Genomic DNA, 22,532 nt, shown 5'->3' with positions numbered 1-22,532 from the left:
TAAGCATTTTAATGGAGCAAAATGCATATATCAAAATATCAACACGCATATGTCACCATTTCATCATCTTTTTATTATCTAACCCTCATCCATTGTTTCCATTTCTTTCTTTCTAAACTAAAGCACTAACAATCTAGGGGAAATTTTATATTAAAAACGAAACAAAAAAAGACAAATGGGGTTACTGTCTATGGTGTACATGTATTTCCATCAGAGCAAATGGGGACAATGTCTATGGTGTACTTGTATTTTCATTAGAGCGAATGGGGTTAATGTCTATGGTGTACAACTGTACATGTATTTCCATCAGAGCAAATGGGGACAATGTCTATGGTGTACTTGTATTTTCATTAGAGCGAATGGGGTCAATGTCTATGGTGTACAACTGTACATGTATTTCCATCAGAGCAAATGGGGACAATGTCTATGGTGTACTTGTATTTTCATTAGAGCGAATGGGGTTACTGTCTATGGTGTACATGTATTTCCATCAGAGCAAATGGGGACAATGTCTATGGTGTACTTGTATTTTCATTAGAGCGAATGGGGTTAATGTCTATGGTGTACAACTGTACATGTATTTCCATCAGAGCAAATGGGGACAATGTCTATGGTGTACTTGTATTTTCATTAGAGCGAATGGGGTTAATGTCTATGGTGTACAACTGTACATGTATTTCCATCAGAGCAAATGGGGACAATGTCTATGGTGTACTTGTATTTTCATTAGAGCGAATGGGGTCAATGTCTATGGTGTACAACTGTACATGTATTTTCATTAGAGTGAATGGGGTCAACGTCTATGGTGTACAACTGTACATGTATTTTCATTAGAGTGAATGGGGTCAATGTCTATGGTGTACAACTGTACATGTATTTCCATCAGAGCAAATGGGGTCAATGTCTATGGTGTACCAGTATTCTCATTAGAGAGCAGGTTGTAATGCTATAGACCTAACAAGATATTATATGATATACCGGTTCCTTTACATCTTTGGACTGTCCATTACGATTTTAAGAATTGTTAAATCTGATGGATCATTGGGTTATCAAACACTAACTAGTACAATCCTTTCGACGTGTTTTTTTTTTTTAATTGTTGAGGAACATTTTTAATTATGTGTGTAAATCCCCCCCCCCCTTTTTTTTTCCAAACCTATATTTTTGTCACCACTGAATCGTTCTTGCAAATTAAAAAACTTTTACTCTTTTTTTTCTACGGATAAAAAAAAATTCTATACAGACTACGTTCTCTCAGTATAATTAAACAACTAAGTGGCCCAACCTAGACAATACAGGTTTCAGGTCGTCTGGTGTGTATAGCCAATCACCATAACAACCGCCGCTCGGGTTGCTGGTTCAAAGACCCATGTCTTGTGGTTCTCTCCTTGTGTATTGAAACAGACATGGGGCTTATGTTTTGTTCTATTTTATTATTCTTTTAAATCTTGTGCTTCCTTGAAATCTAGACCACTATGCACAATTTCAGAGTTAACACGTTGAATAATATGGTCGAGTTTTGCACACATTCTCTATAAAGATGTCCTTCTGTCATTCATAGACAATCTTAGACACGGTAACACATTCCATAGCATCACCAAGTACAAAACCATATCAAGTGCATAGATTTAAAAATAAAACCCTCATCTCATAGCTGAACGGTGGTGACACTACAAACAGTCGACATATGGCTATTTTTAGTAACTCGAACGGATTCAATTCAGCTCTTTGTTCTTTAGCTAGACCTTCAAAGTGTAGAAATGCAAATCGCTTTTTCAATTCAAATTGTTTCCATGTCGAGTTTTTATCATATGGCTCATGTAGTGTGTTTTTTTTTTTTTTCGAGCTATTAGTCTTTAAAGCGCTATTCAACAGCTTGTCAAGTGTTTTGTCCCAGACACACACACACACACGCGCAGTCTCCCACCCAAACAAACACACGCCGGAGGAGCAACCAATCGTGACCGAATGACGTCACATCAACTCGCCCCAGTGACACGATTTCTATTCAGCAGTCTGCAGCAAGCAGACGGGACTGGGATGTGGAGCTCAGCAGTTATTGCAAGTGGCGGGAGTTGGGGGACGTTTTGGGGGGGGGGGGGGTGAAGTAACATTTCTACTGAGTTTAATCTCATTTTATTTCTAACTCCTGTAACCCTTGAAACATCATTTCTTTGTAATTGGTAAAATAAAACAAGTAATATTTTTAATATGTGACATAAAATAAAAGGAAACGAAGGTAAGAAATTGAACTGAAACATTGTGTTAATTGTTGAGTGTTAACACCCTAACACTTATGACCATACTATGGAATCAATAAGTAACCCATACAGCTACGGGAAATTCTTTCGAAATGGCACTAAACAAAAGACTCTCAGAGTTGGCAAGTGAAATAAAGTCATGTCCACGTCATCACCTCCGCACTTTGTTGTTGTTGACTATTTGTGTATAAGCCAAGCAATCATCACCTTCATTACAGGACGACGGAAGGATGCGTGGCTGATAATTCCCAGCAGCAACGTCTCTGCACACTGCTGTCACGTTACATCATCTTCTGCCAGCTTTGGGCCACCTATCGCACCAGACGGTATTGTTGGGACTCTTTGGTCCAAACAGTTTTTCCGCCAAACACTCTCAATATATCCCCCGTAGCCCGCCGCCGCGTAAAGTCTTAGTTGTTATCTTTCAATTACAGTTTCTTATTGTTAGCCTTTTCTTTACGGCAGCAATAAAAACAAAAATGTGTAACGGTCGGCCATGTGAGACGAGGAGGTGGGGTGGAAGTATTGGTCGTCTGCTGTCGCACCCGGTGCAGCCTGGTCGATGACGAGGCGCGTATGCACTCATGCCTGAAACACTAGATGATCGATGTCGCGAATGTTTGAGCAGTCTGGCAAAATGAGACAATCAGCAATACAGTTTAGTGGCTGGGGAGATGCTTTCTCTTGATCTTTAGGTGGAGGGAGGGGGCACTTCTAGTCTCTATACTCATTTTGTTGGGGATGCACTGTTTCTACTCATTTTGTTAACAAACTTGTTTCCATCAAAAAACTTGTGCGAATGCATGAACGAAAGAAATGTGTTTAGTACGTTGAGACTTACGGATCAGAAACAAAAAAAAAAAACTTCGCACCGGGTAAGTTAGGAAATTTGTTTTTCTTTAACTTTCATATTCGGGGAGAGTTAAAAGCTTGTGTCGATCAATGTTTAGGGTCGTGTGATATTGATTGTGCTTGAGTTCCGAACCGAGAGGTTTCAAGTTCGGATCCTGGTGAAGACGGATTTTCAGCTTCCGGATTTTTAGGACGCCCAAAACTCCTGAAATAAGCTGGGGAAGTAAAGGCGATTGGTCGTTGTTATGATACCCTCGTCAACCGTCGGTCATAAAAATAGATGCGCTTTTCATCATCTGTCCGCATAGATAGCAAGGTCTGAAGGGGGCACCATTACCTACTTTTACTTACTAAACAAACTGCCTTACCTAGTTGGTTTATTTAAGGGAGTCAATAAATAATCAAGGGTTGCATAGATAAAATGGTTGAAAAAGCTTGATCGTGTCCCACGTACAGGTGCTTTGGAATGCAAGTGTAGAACAGGCTTGATTGATTTAACTTTGAAAACTCGAGAAAATAAGTAGCATTGTTTTCTAAATGGACGCGATTTGTAAGCCACCCCCCCCCTCTCCCAAAAGAAAAACACAAATCCCTACCAACGGGGAAGATTGAACAATAATTTCGTCTAAAAAAAAAAAAAAGTACTTAACAACACACGTGGGCTACTAAGAAATATGTGGGCCACAATGCCTTTCTTGGTCATAGACGATAATGTGACACTTTCTTTGATGGCGGTTTTATGGAGGGGGACAGCCGGTTCCGTAATGTTAGCAGTAGACACGTATGCGCATAATACAGGGGTTGTTGTTTTTTTTATGACCAAGTGGAAAGTGTACTACTATTAAAAGAACTGAGTGGGGTCAACAGGGGCGAACTGCACGGACACAATAAGTCTGTCTTGTCAGCGGGGTTAGTCGGATCTGCCAATGATTTATTTTTTTTATATTACCAGCTTTTTTAGTGTAGGTACACCTGCGGTTAGCACCATGGACTTGACACCACCATACATTCCCCCCAACCCTTTGCCCTCCTGCATAACCAGACTAAATACACATACTGCTAGAGCAGCTAGACCGTGCCCTTCCCCACAACCGTCAACAATAACACACACAAAAAAAAAAAAGTTGCTGTCGTTTGGTATTCTAAAACTAGGACACAGTGACTGCAATCTTCGATAACCTTGGCTGGGTTATTGACACACAGACCTAAACAGACGACAGGCCGTGGCTGCAGTGTGTGTGCAGCCTTCCAAATGAGAGCAGACTGGTGGTGTCACGCTTCGTCATGACTCAATTACACAGTGCTTTCCCCCGTATCTCTCTCTCTCGATTGCCTTGGATTTCGACTAGGTTGACTATTCTATGTCTATCTAAAATTTGTTCTATGGCACTCAATCGTTGAAGTATATAAGGGGACAAGAGACAAGTGGGAGAAGCAAGAGATATCGCCATTACTCATTAAATCATCTACAAATAAAGCTTATGTTCATGTTGAAAAAATCTGTGTCAAAATAGTTGTTGGAACAACAATTCCATTTCCTATTTTGTTAAAGTTTTCTAAACAATATAACATCGATCGTGATAACATAGCTTGACCACGGTAAAGTCTAAACGTGTTGATGTCAACAATATGACTTTTTTTTAAAGGACCTTAAAAGGATTTTTTTTAATGCTTTTGGATTTAAGTAGTCTGTCTGTCTGTCCGTCACTCACGTTTAGGCCTCAAAAAAAATAAAACTATTGAAAACAATGTTTGCCATCCACAGTATCTTGACTAATTATCAAAAGGGTGAAACAGTTACTTTTGGTTTTCTGATTTCTGAAGGCTAATCCTTAGATGTTTGTTTTTTTTCAAAGTAAGATGTTTTATTCTATTCATAAACATTTTTGAAATGGTACCGATGGAGAAGGCACTTTTCGAGGTTTTGGTACTGTATTAGTCCTATGAATATTAGTTTTACAAATAGAAATGTTTATATTTGATGTAGGTACAATAGCTACATATGGTCTTTCGAAAGCGCCAACATTTATTTTAAAAAAATTGTATGCACATCCATATAAACATCTGTACTAAAGCAAGATTTAATAGGTAGTTAATTGCATCATAGTTGTGTCATCTGCTCGGGCTGCAACTGATAAGCGTTTTTTTTTCCCCATAAACAACGGATCTAAGTCTACGAGTATGAGAGGAGAAACTCTTTTTCTTTTTTAATTTCATATCTCGAGAGTTCAGACTGAGATTTATTTCTTTTCTAAGTCATGAGCCGTGGTTGTATATATATATATATATATATGAGAACAGAAAAGCAAATATGATTTTCTCAGTGAAATGTCCCCTATAGTCCTTAGAATTATTTAATAGTTATCGAACATTCAATGTGAAAGGGGTGGTATTAGCTAACCCACCGGCCCCCAAGCAATAAATATGTCCAGATGGTAATTTTTTTTTACATTGTAATAAAGTAAGGCAGATATCAATATTTTGTATTCACCTATCATTCAGACATGAACAGATTTGTTCTAAATTAATTATTATAAGTTATATCAAGTAAATATCTTCTGTGTGCTATTTTGTAAACAGGAAATGAAATTGTATTATTATTGTCTCTTCTTTAGAATGTCTGCACACCTACACTGGACAGAAACAACTAAAGCAATCCTATTGGATTATCGATTGGACTAAATTGTGGACCCTTCAGTCAAAGTGATAAGGTCATTGCTGTGTTTTTTTTCTTTCTTTTTCTTTACATTGTAGCGGGGCTAATGTTCAATGATTGGGTGCAGTTTGTGCTTAAATAATCAAATGTCATTGGTTTGTGTAGACACGCTCAACTGGTCATCAGTACAAAGCTACGGCGTGCTGTACTAAACACTTTAATAGCAAAAAAAAACACAAAAAAACACAGATACCATCCATTATATATCTATATTAAATAAGCTATTAGATCTAGTCTACGACCACGTTTCAAGAGAAAAAAAAAAAGGAATTATCTACTAGATATCCCCACACAAGTCATTTTTTCAGTTCTGTTTTGATTGGGTTTTTATAATCACTTTTTTTTTATCACAAGTGAAATGAGCTTCTTCCCAATGAGAACAGACTAGGGATGAAACACTTTCGGCTCTTACAACAATGAGGCCTTAAGAAGTTTTCTTCATCTGACCAAGAAACGGGGGGAAAAAGTGGGAAAATGGCACTTTCTAAATATGGGAAATTTGTGCATGTCAGAACGCGCGGTGGGTGAATATTAAGCGCTTGGCTTTCGCACTTTAAGGGGGGGGGGGAGTGTCCTTTACATCATCTGCCCTATAGACCGCATGGTCTAAAAGAGAACTTTATTTTTTTACTTTTCAATGCATGTCCGTGAAAAGGTTTTAAGTAAAAAAAAGGTATTGAATGGTGAATGTAAATATCAAGTATGGCCCAAGCCAGTCCAAGCATGGACGTGGTCAATGTATTCCTGTGTTCTTGATCATAAGAAGAACAGTTAAGACATTCACCCTTTTCCATTCCATACAAACATATTTTTGTTTCCCTTCAATCGTTTCGGGACGGCTGCCAATGAAGTCCTACTGACACCTTACGAAATCTGCAGCATGAAAGTGTCGCAGAGGAGAACTGGTTGGAAACGAAACACGTTCTCTCTATCAAATACCACTTATTAGCAATCACATTAACAATTGAAATGGTGACAAACAATTTCTTTTCATGAACAAAACAGGCGACAATAACACCACATTTATTCCATTCCTCTTTTGTCAGCTGGCGGATGGGTTTGAGTCCACACCAAAACATGAAAACTAAAAAAAAAAAAAAGTTACAGGGGAAGCAGAGACAGCACCACAAGATCCTCACACTGTACGTGTTGGTTGTCAACCCAATGACTTATGGGCAAATGTAGACATACACTAGACATGAACCAAGTGTAAAGAAAATACACAGCTAGTGACTACATGTAAAAACGAGAAAGAGCTACAATACAGGAAGGGAAATAATACCACCATACGTTTAGAACGACACAGATTCAGGAAGTGTTCTAAGGAATGTCTGTAAAAATGTACTAGGATAGAAAACGAAAATTGTTTTCAGCCCTGACTCCGATGCTTACGCCACGAGAACCACTGGAGAGCAGAGCCAGTTTTGTCGAGCCAGACAGACTTGGACTGGAACTAATGGGATTTCCCTAATGAGAAGAAACAGTTCTTATCGCGTACAACTTGTTTTGCTGGCTAAGCAGAAGAGAAAATGTTGCGCCTGTGATACGTTTGACACAGTGTCCAAGAATGAAACGTGAACTTAGTCAAGCCACTCACAGATGCACCGCTTGATAACTTGACTTTACTTGGGGAAGGGGGGGGCGTGAACTGGCAGCAGCAGGCAACGCGCGCCGCTCACGATCCGCGGGCACAACTGAAGGGGTAATGAGTTATTATCTGTCCTGGCAGGGGCGCGACTCGGTGTCACAAGCGTGTGTCTCCGCCTGTGTTATCACGGTGCCATGTTATCAGCGCTAACTGGAAATTGGCAGCGACGATAGCACCGGAGGGGGGGGGGATGATGACGCAAGCATCATTTCTGAATACATAAATACTCACATACAAAAAAACAAAAAAAAAAAACATAGCCGTGCCTGCTCTAACCCGTAGAACCGAACTTGTGCGCCTATGGCGTCCCTTTCACAAGTTTGCATCTATGGGTATGGGCCGACACGGAAAAAAAGGTTTACATTATTTGTTTTTGGCAGAACCAGCATCGCTGGAGGACAGCATTGCAGGGAATTAACAGCTACATCAGATTTATAAGAGTTTGGGATTTTAACTTTCATCCAGCCTTTAAATCAATACAAATATGTACTTAAATGACTAACGGTGGCTATTTTGTGACGAAACCACAGCACAAAACACACACAAATAATATTTATCTAATTCATTAGGCCAAATTAGACACTACTTGAAAGCCGTGACTGGCCAAAGCGTATGAAAGTGTCAGGGCCACTGGCGAAAGTCTTGACCGGTGGGAGCCTACGATGAGAATATCCCGAAGTGAGGTAGTAGGTTGTATTGTTAAGAACTACACCATTACTGAAGAACAGTACAATCTGCTAGCTTTCCCCGTGGTATGAACTCGCTGCAACTCTTGGCTCGCAAGGACTAGATCAAACTCTGTCGCCGGTAGCATTCTGGCTAGGTGATGCCAACTATGACACTGGTGTCAGAAGTTTATCTAGTCTTTTTTTTTTGTGTGTGTAACTTCCAATTAGAATAAGCCCATCGTTTTGAATGACATATTGATCAATACTTTGTTACAAGTATGTAAGGACATTGATTTAAAGTAAGAAAGTATTTCTGACTGTATGTGTCAAAGTTAATTCAGACTTTTGATTGGTTATCTTATCCAAATGAATATTTAAAATACATTTCTGTGGGTCAGGGCAATTTTGAGTGGACATTTGTAAAGAAATGGACTGGTGATCGAATCACAATTCTAATCAGTATTTCTAATAGCAAGTATACATTAATTGGTCGCCATAACCTGAGACAAATTAGTCTGCTATAACCTAAGACAAATTAGTCTGCTACAACTTAAGACGTCTGCTATGACCTTAAACAAAATTATTTATTTGAGATTGAAAATAAAATATTCGTTTTATTTCTTTCCCTTTTCTTGAGGCTTAATCTGTGTTACAAATCAATTTTTTTTTAATTATCTGTCTACTTTGCACACACCCAAGTGTTCAGTTTGTAAAAAAAAAAAAAAATTGAGAAAGAAATGAAACAAGCTGTATAGATTAAACATTATTATTTATTTTTTTTATGTTGATTTAAGAAGAAATGACCTTGTAAGCAAAAAAAAAAAAAATTCTTGTATAAGGCCTAACAATCTAAAACAATCAGTGCTGCCCAAGCTTTGCAAGTCTGACGGGCCTAGCAACTGAATGTGTCGCGAGTCAGATCATTGAGATAAACAATCAGTCTTCTGCAGCTTAATTCTGCAGTGTGGTCCCAAGTTTCGAGGGCCGGACAGCACCGCACCACGAGTTAAATATGGTCATTAGGCCTTCTGCTTTATACGTTGTTTGGTCATTACTATTAAACCGTAATCAGAATAATTTCTAAGCTAAATAATCCATAGCATAAATCTGTTATCAGCTATAAACTCATCCGTATTTGTTGTTTTATATATCTCCATGTTGGGAAAAAGTAGCACTGGATAGAACTTCATGGAGAGAGAGCATAAAGGAAGGGTCTCGGATTGCAGATACCATACACAACAGCAGCTGCAACGGTGCCTGGATCGCATATGCCCAACCTGTGATCGCAGCTGTGTATCAAGGTTTGGCCTCTTTAGTCACACAAGAGGTTGCAAAGGGAAAAGATCGTCTCTCGAGACGTAAAATGCCACAGATGTGGGGTAGTGTGTAACTTTGGGCTTCAGAAAAGGTAGAAACTATCTGGAAATAGTATATTACAACTACACTATAACAACAACTCACTAACAGGAGAAGGGACAAGGGCGAGTAACTGGCGCCTTAACCAGTAAGCTTCGGGCAGGAGGGGCTCGTTAGCCATGGCTGGCTACTCACCTAAGAGAAGGAAAACTCTTAATTCAAAACTCTGTTGCCTTACAGCTATACCCAATCATGGGAAAGGCTTCGGGAGTCAACCCTGAGAAAAAATCAGGAGCTGGCGACCCTTAGGCAGTTTGCAGCACCCAGTGCTACACTCTGGCAGAACCTGCGACGTCGCTGACTCCAAACTGTATCGGCACTGCAGTTCCTTTGGATACATCAGCTGCGTGGAAGGGGGGGGGGAACTGATGTGTGGGCGACATCGTTCCGACCATAACTTATGCCCAGGCATTCATCTCATTTCCATGGGATGATCCATGGTCGCTTCGCGACTGAAGGAGGCCAGTCTATTGCAGAGACAGTACACCATATATCTACCTTAACAGCCTTACTAGCAACACCCCGCAAGCGTTATTCCAGCAAGGACAGTATCGTATTATGTAGGCCAGGTGATGAGTAGAAAAAGAGGCCAGGGTGTCACGTGACACTAAGTGGTTTGGTGTAATTAGTAGACAAATGATTACATTCCCCCAACAGGTCTAGGACTTTCTCCTTCCCACTCATTTCTTTCTTTCACTCTTTCTATCCCAAAACATTTTTTTTTTGGCGTGCTCAAGTTTCTTGGGGAAAGAATAGTTTCTAAAGTATACAGTCTAGAGGAGCAATGTAAAGTTTTGTTTTGTTTTCTGATTACCAACACACTATCTTGTCTCTCTTCCCAGATTGATGCACACCTGAAGAACAAACAGAATGTAACAGAAAAGCGCCAACGTGAATGCAGCAGTGTGTCGACGTGAACGTGGCAATGTGTCCACGTGAATGCAGCAGTGTGTCCACGTGAACGTGGCAATGTGTAAACGTGAATGCAGCAGTGTGTCCACGTGAACGTGGCAATGTGTAAACGTGAATGCAGCAGTGTGTTTACTAAGCTGTAATCAGGGATATGTTGTCATTGCGTACCAACACACCAGAATCGTAGAAGAGGAAATGAATTATTACATAACTAGAAACAAAGGACTGAATCAGGGCTTTTGACACTAAAAATAATTCATGGCGATTATCCAAATGTTACAGTTGCAGTCAACCTTTATGCAGGGAAGCTAATTACCAGCCTTTTATCAATATTTAGCCTTTCAAAAAAAAATCCTTTGTTTAGAGCCTTCAAATGAGAGAGAGAGAGAGATTTGACACCAAATTTTATAAGAGTTGTTAATAGCTAGTGAAGCTGGTATAGCAACACCCACCCACCCCACCCCCCCAATCTAAAAATTTTATTTGAAACAATCCCCCAGAAATGATGAGTTTTTAGAATGAAAGCTAGAAGCTTGTTTCCAAAACTACACCGTGGTCTTCCTTGTGCTCACAGTCTAGATACAGTCTGACATAAATTTTAGTTGTTATCTTTACCGCTTAAACAAACAAACATGCTTATATTGCAAAGCCTTTTTTTTTTGGTTTAGAATTGTGTTTATATATATATTGTGTTTCTTAATCAATTAATTGTGATGTAACGAGGACATGATGTTTAAACAAAGTATTCCTTCAAAGTTATACTAAAGTTTTACTGGGGGCGCGGTGGCTGAGTGGTAAAGTTTTTTTTAACCTGGAGGTCCTGGGTTTGAATCTCGATAAGACTGGGATTTTTAATTTTGGGACTTTCAAGAAGCCCCTGAGTCCACTCAACTTTAATGGGTGCCTGACATAAATTAGGGAAAGTAAAGGCAGTTGGGCATTGTGCTGGCACATGATATTAACCGTTTGCCAAAGAAAGAAAGAGATGACCTTAACATTGTCTGCCCTATAGATCGCAAGGTCTGAAAAAGGAACTAAAGTTTTACTAACAGCTAGTTTTAATGACATAAATCAGCATGCCCTAATATGAAGAGAAAAAAAAAGGAGGGGGGCTTCCTATATCCCTTAAAACTATATTTACACTGAAACAAGTTGCTTATGGAAAAAAATAGACAGTAAACATAATGCAGTGCAAGAATAAATACTCAGAATCACTAAATACTAAGTATTTCACATTTCTTTACATATTTACATTGGCAATTTACATTTTGATATGAAAATGTTCACAAGCTATCATTTACAGTGTCTCATGAATGAAGTCATAACTATTTTTTGGTTACTTTTGGTTACTTCTTATGCAGAGTGACGAATGTTTTTGATAGCGCAAAGTACATAGACCTAGTTTAACTAGTAAGTAGGAGACATTTTTTTTTGACTGAAGAGTTCATGTTTGCCTTCATATACATTTTAACTGCCTTATTACTTGTTCAGTACATCTGAAAGTGTTAAGTGACTTATTTAATGTTAACATGTATCCTACATAGTATTGTGAAGATGCACCTCTAAGTCTACAGCATACCTAACAGAAAGAATGAGATATATTGCATTCTTAAATTCACACAATTTAATCCAACTATTACAATTCATGTAATGACAACTTTAATTGTGCTAATTCAAGTATTAATTGGACATATATTTTTTTTTTTCCAGCCAAACAGAAAAAAGAATGGACAATGGTGTGAAGAAGGATACACAGAATGGCTAACTAAAAAGATTGTCAACTAAAGAGATTGCCCCTACCTTTTCCCTGAGACCATAATTTGTGCCTCCGAGCCCAGGTTGTGGCCTTAGGAACTAGGAAGTGTGGCATCAAAACATCATGATGTGGACATCAGCAGCCTAAGAATGAACAGAGAATTGTGTTTAGAGCAAAAGTAGAGTCTCGGACAGAAATGTTTTTCTAGTCCTAAGATACAAAAATAATAGAGAAAGTGTCAGGCATATATTCAGTGTACACATATATATATATATATATAAATTGTGAATGTGATACAGTCCCCAAAAACTGTAATGTGAACCTTGTGGCGCCCTAGTTTGTGAACGTGCAAGGTTAAGGGAAATGGGGTTAAAATGAAAAATACATCAGCACAAATACAATTTAACAAGGGAAAGTATGCTATGAAGGCATAAAGCTGTCTATAATTTTTTTAGATGCACATTGTCCTTTTGTCTATAATATGATAGCATGCAGGATTTTCTTCTATGTCCTGCAAAGGTGTGGCACTGTTATAAGGACTGCCAGGTTATCAGATATGCCAAGTTTTGGGGGACTGTAATATGTTAAATACATCTTTTTAAGCACTGAAAAACAAACTGGAATCAAATACTGACACATGGGGTGATTAGTTCAGTTCTGGAGCTGTAAACTTTGCTATGACATAACTATTTTACAAATGTGATCATTTTGAAGTGTTTCTTGATCAATCCTATTGCTTGTTTATTAAATTTGAAAATACCCTCATCTAAAGGAACCAACCGTCAAGTTTTGAAAAAACAGCAAAGACCATAATTAAACATCATCATTGCTTCATTCATCCAAAATAACTTTAATAACCTATTCTCTCTGATACTATAAGCAGTCTAAATTTGTCTAGCCATAAAATAACAAGTTGTCTACTAAAGTTGTGTCTAGACAACACCATATGTAGGGAAATGACAAGTATAATTGGGAAATCTTTGCTGATAAAACTCTGTAGTATTGACAAATTTTGTTTTCTAACTAAAGGCTAACAAAAAAAAAAATGTAGGCATAGATGTGAACTCAATTTACCCCTGGAATAATATTTTTTGACACATTAATTTCTTTGATAGAGAGAAAGCAGTGAGTCCAAGGGAAATAACTACCATGCAGATAAAAGGATAAGAAAAATAAAAAGACATATTTATATATTAAAATGTTTTTTTTATACACTTTCAAAAATATGTTTCTTTTTGTCTTTGGATTTAAATGTATATACTACATCAGCCCTTTTTTTATAGAATAACAGCTTTAGTTAAATCATAGACGCCCGAAATTATTTTTTGTATCAACAAATATAATAAATAATAGTGATATTAAAGAATTCTTATCAAGATTTGACATTCATATTTTGTAAGCCTTAGCCTTAATCTATTAAATTTTATCTGAAAAAAAAAATGTAGGTCTAGAGTCTTGTGTCTTTTCCTATGCCCTCACATTAAATGCAAGTATAAATATTTTACTGCCAGCAGAAAGTCATAAATAAATCATAATTAAAAAAACAAAAACTATTCAAAGTTTAAATATATCCAGTAAGGTTTAAACCTATTAATAAACAATATTTTTATAAGAACTATATTTATTAATATCTTGTTAAACATTGCATAAAATTTTTTTTTTTTTTCTGTTTAAAAATGTGAATGTTTTTAATCAAGTGGTAAAAGATGTTTAGAGAATTGATAATAAGAAATGAGTTGTAAAAAATTCAAATATTCTGTACACACTTTCCACAATAAAATCTTGTATTTTTTTGATACAAGAAAAAAAAAAAGAAAAACTTTATTTCATTTGTTGATATTATTGTGCAATTATGTTATGTCAAAATGTTTATGTTTTTTTTTCCCAATAAAACATGCAGGACTAATCTATGTAGGTAATCCTTAAAACTAAGCAAATACCTAAATAGCCAGGGAAAGCATTTATTCCTTTCTCTTAAAATGAAGTCTATTTTAATTTCAGTAAAAAATCATTCACCAAGATTTACTACTAGTGCTGAATATGACTGACTTTGAATAACATTTTCAAAACTTTTATAAATCAAAAGCCAAGATGTTATAATAATTAAAAAAAAAAAACATAACAACTTTTGTAGACTAGCAGCATCAAAAAAAAATATCAAAGAAACAAATTTACAAATGACATTTAAGAGTCAGTTTTGATGACTGTCACTGACAGCTTGTAAGCATGTGATCAAGATTCCGTTTACACAATGCCTACAAACCACAGAAAACATTTTCTGGTTCAACATTTTTCTAGCTTTAACACCAATTTTAATAGCAATGAGAGGTGTAACTTTGTAAAGTTATGACATACACAAACTGTTCAAGGCTTTAATATCTTTGTGATCACCCTGCTTATTGTGGGGCTGCAAGTTCCAAAACAACAAAAGCAATAATTAAAGGAGGATATTTTTAGAAGGCACAATATTAGAATATTTTCTTTTCCATCATTTTGTTAGTGTGCTAACTTGAAAAGCAGAATCAAAAAGAATGCAGATATATCTGGATCATAACAACAGACAAATTATCTTTTAGAACGTCTCCTCAAAGTACTTTTTTTTTCATGACTACAAAACAACAAAATGTTAAAGCTTATTTATCAGTCCATTTTATCTTCAAATGTTTATTCATAAATAAGTAAAATCCCAGCAAGCCAAATATATACCTTTAGAATTTTTTTTTTTTTTAATTTTAGTTAAAAACTTAACCACAAAATGTCACAAGGACTTTCTGTGTCCAATTTGTGAAAAGCTTACTTTTACATGAACAGCTGTCCATAAAAAATAATTTCAATACATGTAACTAGACTCACTAATTGAGAGAAGAGTAAAGACAGATGTCAATGACATGTCATGTCTGTGTCATGGATATGTAACTTGCTCTTCTTCGTACTACCATAGTTGTTTAAGCTGGGTTCTTGTGGTAGTAGGCTCTGAGGTGTCTTAAACTGGGGCAATCTAAAAAGTATGATTTACTTTTTCATAAGGGAGGGTTCAATGATGTAGGTTTGTGGGGTTTATTTCTGCTGAGGTTAAAAATTTAGAATGTTTGTCATGTTCTGAGTTGTCATTAAGGCCAACAAAGTCATATGTGTTTTTTAAAAGTATTGTACCTTTTATCCAGTTAGGTCATTTTTATAATGGTCATTCATGAACAATGTCCAACAGTAAGATCTAGACTTGACTAAATGTAGACTACAGCAAAACAAAAAATTATGTAGATGTATAGGTATAGGAATATAGACTTGAAGTATATATTATATATACAAGCAGATATAGAATCTAGATCCACATTTTGGATTAAATGGAAATCTAGAGAAGTTAGATATAGAATATAATTAGTCAATTACTACAGCTTAAGGTGCATTCAGTATAGTCATGCAGCTCATGCACCTAGTCTAGGTAAATCTAGACTCTGGTTCATAAAAATTCTAATTGATCATATATTGAAATGACAATGATACATCTCAGTTAGATAGATCTAGACAACAGAGGTTGAGAAGTCTAGAGATAAGATTAACTTTAGTCTAGTCTAGAACAGCAGTTCTCTGCCTGTGGGTCACGATTCCCTTAGGAATCAAATGAGGATTTGCCAAGGATTGTCAAAGATATTGGAAGTATGGGTTCTCTGACTATTCTAACATATAAAGCTTTACAATACACAAGTTTGAAGTTGGAAATTTTTTAAAGATGATTCTATTTTGCTAACCTATTGGGTTCAAATCATGATAAAAACTGGGATTTTGAATTTCAGGATTTTTAGGACTCGCACCCAAATATAGTAGGTAGGTAGTACATTAGTTAGGAAAAGTAAATGCGGCTGGTCATTGTGCTGGCCACATGACACGGTACTCTGTCAGCCATATAAACAGATGGCGTTTATTCATCTGCTCTATAGATTGCAAGGTCTTAAAGTGTTTTTTCTTCTTGTTTGTTGAACTCCTTAAAATGAATACTATTGCATGTGGTGTATTTGACAAAGTTGGTTTATATCGGGAAAAGTATAAAATTACTTAGAAAAAAATGTGTAGTGTTTATACACATTGTGCTTGTATACTGGCCTGGATTTCAATGTCACCTAAAGTCATCAGAACTCACAGTATGATTCACCGATACATATCAGTAACAAAGACATTACCAAAAGAAACCCAAGTAATAAATGAGTCATTAGTTCTGTAAATTTTGTAAAAGTGAGACCTTTAAACAGATTGTTCATCTGAACCAAGAGGTCCTGGGTTTGAATCTCATTGAAGATGGGATTTTTTATTTTGAAATTTTAAGGATGTCCTGAGTCCACCCAGCTCTGACTTAAGTTGGGGGAAGTAAAGGTGGTTGGTAGTTGTGCTGGTCCCATGACACCCAGCTCATTAACCATTAGCCAAAGAAACAGATAACCTTTACATCATCTGTCCAATAGATTACAAGATCGAAGATTCAATTCAATTAATATTACTATTATCCATGTATGTTTAAATAATAATAAATGTTGTAAAAATTAATTAAACAATTTTTTTTTTTGTAATAGAAGTTGTTTCATTTCTAATTTGAACGGTTTTCCTGAGAGGCATCTGAAACAATATTAACTCGTAATTTAAGAAGACATTAATGTCTCTGCTTATGAGCCTTAAATGTTATATTTTTGGACTTTTTTTTTAGAAAGAGTAATTTAATTATTTATATAGATCTATACATTATTCTATTATATATAAATAGTGAGGAGTCTAGATCTAGATCTATAATTCTATATTATACTATAATATTATATAATTATTTATTATATTGGTATATAGTAGACCTATGGCTATATGGTATATAGACTAACAATAACATGCCTAGGCCTAGAGTAGACCTTACTAGCTTTAACTTCTAGATAGTAGATCTACTAGATAGGCCTAGGCTTACTACTACTAGTGAGTACTAGTGTAGATTACTTATTTAAAACTTATTAAGTTAATTTATATATAAACTATTATCTATGTATAGATAATTATAATGGTAATAAATATAAATCTATAATATAAGTATATAGATCTAGATCTATACAATTATATATATCTAGATCTAGTAATTCTAGTTTGACTAGTTCAGTAGTATAGATTTTATTTTAGATTCTAGTATAAGTATAGAAGGCCTAGTAATCGACCAACTGAAGAGATATAAGAGATAATGACATGATTCATGATTATCATGAATGTCGATTCATGTAGAGTACTACTACTACTAGTAGCTCTATAACTTGTATAAGTCTAGATCCTAGAATAGATTAGATGCCAAGATCTGAAGATGCTCTCATACTGTGTTAGTGTGTATATAGTATAGTAACTGAATACTACTAGATCTATGTCGCTATTTGTCAGTATCAGTATGATGAGTATGATATGCATGACGCCTAGGTCGCCTAGGACGTAAAGTGTGTAATCATCTTTTTTTTTTTTTTTGAAGTAACGTCTACTAAACTATATTATATAATAAGATCATAGATGTGACGTCTAGGTCTAGAATCTAATTTTCTAATCTAGATTTACATTAATTATAATTAATAGTATACCAAAGAATTATTTAAATAAATTTTAAAAAATTAACCTTCTTGGAGTCATATTTTCTAGTCAGTTCCATCGGCAACGCTTCACGCCTGCTGCCTCAGATTCGTAAAATCGTATCGTCTGCTTAGCGATAAGCCTTTACGGTTTAGTATTTACAAGAGTCTGTATCTACTATACTAGTACCTCTCTTCCGGTCATTTTTTTCTCCTGAAAATAACCAGGGGTTACCGGGAGGTCATCAGGTCAACAACAATGTGTTGAGAGGTTTCTACAGTATTTTGCACCTAACTCAAAGTAGTGTACTAGTGTCATTTACAGTTCAGTGATCTAACAGGAGACAGCGTAGCATTACCAATCAAGTAACAATTAATTGGCAAGGGAATGTTTATTGATCTTGAAAATCTAGATTTGACACACATTTTTGAAATATAATATAGGCCTAATAGTAATAGAGAATTAAATTATTGTCATTTCATTGTCACAATTAAAATCACCATAAAATAATATTAGAAGTTCTAGAGGCTGCCTGGTCGGGTGGTAGTCTAGACTGTCGTCTCTTTAGTCTCGGGTTCGAACCCTGCCCGCCTTCCATCCGTAGCCTTCCATCGTGAAGTTTCAGCAAGGATGTAGGCATCATGTAGACTCTAGGCCTAATATTTTTCCACTCCGAAGAACGCATAAAACAAAGTAGGCCAACCGTTAAGATCTAAATAGCTATTTTAAACGCTCAAGTAACTGGCGCTTCTCTTTTAAAAAGGAAATTTCTACCAAAATGACAAAACTTCTACATAGGGCCTACATTTGGGGAGACCATGTTATGAATCTGTGGGGGTGTGAAATTTACAGGGGTGATAGCCCACATGAGCCTTTGGGGATGATACCAAAGTAGAAACAAGAAAAAAAAAAACTTTTGTGTGTCAGACCTTGATCTTCTAGTTGTTGATGGTTGTCTGACTTCAACAAATTACTCTAAATCAGGGGTGGGCAAATTACGTCCCGCGGGCCACATGCGCATAGAAATATATCACACAATTTGTATACCAATGTATTACTTATGTTAATAATATATACTAATTATTTATATTTCAACCTATTTTTAGATTATTTCGCCCCCCCCCCCTTCCCCTCTCTAGTATGTTGGCCGATTTGGTGGGTGGGGAGGAGGCGTTGGTATCAATCTATTTATTACAAATTTATTTCTATGTTTGTAGAAATAACAGCTTGTTAACAGAATCCATTACATATCTATATGGTTAAAACTTGCTATTGATATTTTAACCGATCTTTGTATTATGTCGTTCCTCTGTAGGCCGATTTGGGGGGAGGGGGGGTGAATACATCTACCGCCCTTACCAGATAAACCCTTTGAGTCTGGGGGGGAGCGGTCCTACTTTTATTGAGAAATCATAGTTTTGTGAACAAAATTAGTTGAATTGCTATATTAATTTTTAGATTATGTCGTCCCCCTTCTGGTACCTTGGTAGATTCGGTGAGGTGGGGGGAGGGAGGGGCGATTGCTTCTACTGCCCTCCCCACTCTAGCCCTCTGAGGGGGTGGTGGTCCTATTTTTATGGAGAAATCATAGTTTGTGAACAAATTAGTTGAATTTATATTATATAAGCTACATAATGATATCTGAATCGATGTGTATATTATGTCGCACCACACACTAATTTTAAATTTTATTAGTAGTAAATATAAAATGAAAAAGGGTTGTACCAGGTGGAAAGGCGATACATGCAATAGCCCTCAACCCATCGGACAAACCAATAATTTTCTTTTTTTTTATTTTAGTTAAGAAATTACAAAATTTAAAATGTGTCACTAATATAATTTATATATGCTATAAATGAAATTCTTATATGGAGTCGCCCCACCCCATATTCTTTAATGACAAATGCAATCATTAGCAGAAATTAGAAAAAGGAACAAGGATTAATCGTTTTCACTCTACCGCCCCACTCCCCTTTCCAGACGAAAACATGACGTTTTAAAACAGAATAGTCAAATATTGGCGACACAGTTTATATAATTGCACATGAATTTATCAAAATTTTTTAAAGAAAGACTTAAACTTTTGGAAATTTTAGAATTCATACGAATTTTTTTTCAGTATAATAGCAACAATTGAGATGAGTTCTGAACCAAAATAATCTTTTCAAAGTCGCCTTTTTACAACCTTTACTCAATCTGATATTTTTCTAGTTAAATAAATTTGGAACTATAGCTCGCAATTTATACTTGAATCCTAAAAATGCAAAAACATTAATAATAATAATAATAATAGATGGTATTATATTGCACCAAGCAAATAGAAGAAGAAAAAGAAACTTACACATGTGCTACACCGACTACAAAAAAGCATTCGATTCAGTTCCGCATGATTGGCTGTTGAAATCCCTGGAAATTCATAGAATCCACCCAAGAATAAAATTATTACTGAAAGTCTGTATAGATAATTGGAAAATAAGTCTACACCTTAATCGTGATGAACTAGGTTCTGTTCACATAAGAAGTGGTATATACCAGGGTGACTCTCTATCTCCGCTCTGGTTCTGCCTAGCTATTAACCCACTATCTAAATTACTTCATGGCACTACAAACGGTTTTAGGGTTGACACTAAATGTACCTACAAAGTCTTTGTCTCACCTGTTATACATGGATGATTTAAAACTATATGCAGAGAACGAGCAAAAGTTGCACAACTTAATTAAAACGGTAAAACGCTTTAGTGACCATATCTGAATGTCTTTTGGCTTGGATAAGTGTGGTATCATAAGCATAAAAATGTGCAAGGCAGCCAACACCAACATTGCATTTGAAGGTATCGAAGAACTGAGCTCTGCCCCCCTTTATAAATATCATGGAATAAACCAGAATGCCACCATAAACCATAAAAAATTAAAAGAGGACTTTCTTGGCAAGTACAAGCAGAGAGTAAATAAAATTCTCAACACAAAACTGTCTGGCTGTAATCTCATCATTGCAATAAATAGCTGGGCCGTATGTTACCATGGCTATAAGCAGGTATCTCTACCCTGAAACTGAAGGCTTTGTTACAGCAATACAGGACAGAGTAATTAGGACAAAAAATTACGAGAAACATATCATAAAACTCAATATTGTTGACAAATGCCGGAAATGTGGGTGAGTCAATTGAACACATAAAGGCAGGATGTTCAGCCCTATCAAAATCAGCCTACCTAGGTCGCCATAACCAAGTTGCAAAGCTAATACACCAGCACTTGGCTTTGACGCCTTCAAGACCCTTAACATTCCTAGGAACATCCTCGTTGCCTGTCAGAGGGCGGTACTGCTGCAGACCTGCCACATCACCAGTAAATTCCTCAGTGGAAACTGTTTAAAGGGACTACGATGAATTTTGTTTCTCTTTAGCGAAACTCGACCCTGGCTACGCCAGAGAATGACTACTCGTTCATTTCTAACATAATAATAATAATAATAAGGCATGTCTTCGATTCCGAAGATTAGTGAGGAATGCAGTATTTCCCATGGCTGCGCAGCCCCAGTTGTGACCTACATATTTTGTCACAGTAAATAATAGGCCTACTCACAATAAATAAAACGAAAAATACAGAAACTTAGCTTATGATATATATATAAATTATAAATACATATACATATATGTGTATATTCATATAAGCCTATATATGGGATCTAATATGAACCACTGATATGGCCTAGAATCTTATATGGACCACTGGTCCATATTAGAATATATATTCAAGTGGTCCATATTAGAAAAATTGATAGACTTAGCAAAAAGTTGTCAATAAAAAGTGAATAACACGATTACTGTGCAGAACATACTTTCACAAAGTCATTAGTGGTCTTAAAACATGAACAAATTTATTTGAGTCTTCTTGTGTAAGTCTGCTTCTGTATGCAAGACATGAACGATGAACAAATTTAAGAAAAAAATGTGCGAAAACAGAAAATCACAAAGCTCATGAAATGTACTTTCGTTTTCTATGTACCTGTAAGGGCAGTCACTGCTGCGTATTAAATATTTAGTATTTGACAATATAGTGTAGCGTCCCTAAAATCGTGGAGGTCCATATTTGATCATGGTCCATATTGCAAGCCTCTACCCTACAAGAAATAATAGTGCGAAATTTCAACTTGATCCAAGATTGGGTGTAGGAAAAGTAATGTGTGTAGGCCTTCAAACTTTTAACCAGGCAGAGTGAGCTGACATAAGCTTTGTTTAAAAAATGCACTTTTTGTAAAGACGATTTAAAAACAAAAACTGCCGACATGTAAAAAGTCGCCGCCTCTTATGCCCTAGCCTACATACATTGACATGATATATCAACATCAGTAAGTTACCATCGTTTTTATCTAGATTTTGTGTATCGGTTGCCAGGACTGCTGTAATATCTATGGCATTTTACGTCTCGAGAGACAATCTTTTCCCTTTGCAACTTCTTGTGTCAGTAAAGAGGCCAATCCTAGATAGGACCTTCACAACTGCGGTCACAGGTTGGGCATCTGTAATCACCATTCGCCATTGCACTTTCACCCTTCTTTCTACTGCTGTTGTGTATGGCATCTGCAAACCGGAACCCTTCTTTTATGCTCGCTTTCCATGTGGATATATCCAGTGCCACTTTTTCCCAGCTGTCGATTTTGAAGAGCTTCATGTCGCGTTTGCATACATCACTATATATAGGCCTACCGTAAAAGTGGACGACCGGC

At 36.3% G+C, this 22,532-nt stretch overlaps 2 long non-coding RNA genes across 14 annotated transcripts in view; one reads left to right on the top strand and one right to left on the bottom strand.

The window, feature by feature from the left end:
* Positions 1-10,910, top strand: part of LOC106073339 (uncharacterized) — a 314,185-nt gene extending 303,275 nt beyond the window's left edge. For 9 of the 10 annotated variants that reach the window (XR_008774790.1, XR_008774791.1, XR_008774789.1 and 6 more), the window contains one exon: positions 5,729-10,397. This is a non-coding gene — a long non-coding RNA (uncharacterized LOC106073339). The other variant, XR_008774787.1, reaches the window with a different exon arrangement.
* The window catches only part of LOC106073337 (uncharacterized), an 84,598-nt gene extending 66,452 nt beyond the window's left edge, over positions 1-18,146 (bottom strand). The window contains exons 1-2 of one of the 4 annotated variants that reach the window (XR_008774800.1): positions 17,853-18,146; positions 12,274-12,372 (exon numbers count right to left, since the gene is read on the bottom strand). This is a non-coding gene — a long non-coding RNA (uncharacterized LOC106073337). The remainder of the gene's footprint in view (positions 1-12,273; positions 12,373-17,852) is intronic. The other 3 variants (XR_008774799.1, XR_008774797.1, XR_008774798.1) reach the window with 3 other exon arrangements.
* Positions 18,147-22,532: the final 4,386 nt, after the last annotated feature.

The sequence above is a fragment of the Biomphalaria glabrata genome, chromosome 14 (genome assembly GCF_947242115.1).
Source record: "Biomphalaria glabrata chromosome 14, xgBioGlab47.1, whole genome shotgun sequence".
NCBI lineage: Eukaryota > Metazoa > Mollusca > Gastropoda > Planorbidae > Biomphalaria > Biomphalaria glabrata.
The sequence above is the reverse complement of the archived record's forward strand: the minus strand, read 5'-3'. Positions and strand labels throughout refer to the sequence as shown.